We start from the raw sequence: 1,680 nt of genomic DNA, 5'->3' as shown, positions 1-1,680 counted from the left end.
CTTCTTCCCCGGCTCCCCGTTAGCCTGGAGGGGCCGCCCCCGGAGCCGTGGGGGATGTGGGGTGCAGGGAGTGGGGACCAGAGGGGGGTACCCAGCAGTTGGTGCTGCGCCACCCCCTCCCAGCAGGCGGTCAGGGCACTGGTTCACTTCTCTCCCCCCACCAGCCTTCCACTCGCTCACCCCCCTTCCTTCCCCCTTCTCCCCCTCTATCGAGTCCCTCCCACTCGCCATTGAAAAGGGCTGGCTCGGCACTGGCTCCTTGCAGTCGGCGAACTGTCAGGGCGGGAGGAGCCGTGAGCTCGAGCTGCACGCAGCGGCCCGCGCGGCAAAGCAAAAAGGCAGTTGAACAGAGTGCGCAGAGTGGCACTGGCAGCGGCGACACAGGCAGCCCAGGCAACCCGGGCGGCCCAAACAGCCTCAAAGGAAGCCTTCGCGACTCCAACTGCTCCGCGGACTGCGAGCTGTGGCGGCAGAGCCCCGCTACAGCAGTCGCAGTCTCCGTGGGGCTAACGGAAGCCTTTTCTCTTTTTTACTTACCACCTCATTTCTACTCTAGTGGCTTGGACAATAAGGTAAGTATCCGGTCCGGGTGCCAGAACAGAGTGCGGCGTGGGAAGCGTGAGTCCCGCACTTACTGCGCGGAGGCTTCCGGCTGCCTGCTCTTGGGGTCTTTGACTAGGACCACAGAGTGATTTTAGAGACGCTTCCTGTGTCTTCCCTTCCCCCATCTCTTCCCTGGAGATAAGAGAAAGAGCAAACCCCGGAGGTCAGTGCGGCTAGAATATCTTTTTGGCACAACCACCAGTTGGCTTGGCTTGGTTACTTTGCAAAAACTCACTTCTGTCAGAAAAGTGTCCGCGCATGAATTTCCCCAACATTGGCTGTGCAAAAAGGTCTTTCACTTTAACAGATACAGCCAGCTTCTGAGAAGCTGAGAGAAACTCTTCAGATTGCGGCAGGGGCTGGGAAAAGATCACACTCCGGATTCTCGGGTTAGCCAGGCGAAGCGGTCTGAGCAGAGGGGCAAAGGCCGGAGCCCAGAGCCCGGCTCGGACTTCTAGGGCGGTTCGGCCCCGCTGCGCTCCCATCTCTGGGGTCTTCGGATCTGGATCCGTGCCAGGCTGGCTCTAATCCTTGGGTGTCCGACCCTCGGCGCAGAGAGGAGAGCGCAGCGCGCCACGGAGCGCGCAGGGTCCCCCGTGCAGTTCCGCCTGACGCTCGCCTCCCCGCCCTTCCTTCCCGCCCTACTTCTGGGGCTGTGCTCAGCCAGCACCTGCTGGATGTGGAGATGGTAGGTGTGGAAAATTCTGCCTAGCTCTAAAAAAAGGAACGTCTTATAATTGCGTAGCAGAAACATGGCATCATTTTCTCATTAAAAAAAAAAAAAAAAAAGACTTTCTAAGAGCGTAGCCGAACATGAAGCGGTTGCTCTTTCTGTAAAGAAATGACTTTTAATCCCTTAGCTAAAACCCGCCTACCTATCCCATAAATGAATGGCGTGGACTAAGATAGGACCGAAAAACAGATTATGTGTCCACAAAGGAATTAATTTTTTAAGCGCGTAGCCATAAAACAGCCCCTTTTCGCGATAATGAATGCCTCTTAAGAGAGTCATCGGAAAAGGTGACTTTTTAAAAGCTCATAGCGGCAAATGGGTCTTTGCTTTAGAGACTTGGAAGA

General features: G+C 56.1%; 1 protein-coding gene across 1 annotated transcript in view; it reads left to right on the top strand.

Moving 5' to 3' along the window:
* The first annotated feature begins 213 nt into the window (after nucleotides 1-213).
* PCDH11X (protocadherin 11 X-linked) overlaps nucleotides 214-1,680 on the top strand; it is a 741,859-nt gene continuing 740,392 nt past the window's right edge. The window contains exon 1 of the mRNA XM_007454762.1: nucleotides 214-572. The gene's annotated coding sequence lies outside the window, so the exon portion shown is untranslated. The remainder of the gene's footprint in view (nucleotides 573-1,680) is intronic.

Source organism: Lipotes vexillifer, unplaced genomic scaffold (assembly GCF_000442215.2).
Source record: "Lipotes vexillifer unplaced genomic scaffold, Lipotes_vexillifer_v1.1 scaffold8, whole genome shotgun sequence".
In the NCBI taxonomy this organism is placed as follows: Eukaryota; Metazoa; Chordata; class Mammalia; order Artiodactyla; family Lipotidae; genus Lipotes; species Lipotes vexillifer.
Note: the sequence above shows the minus strand (reverse complement) of the source record. Positions and strands in the feature narration are given on the sequence as shown.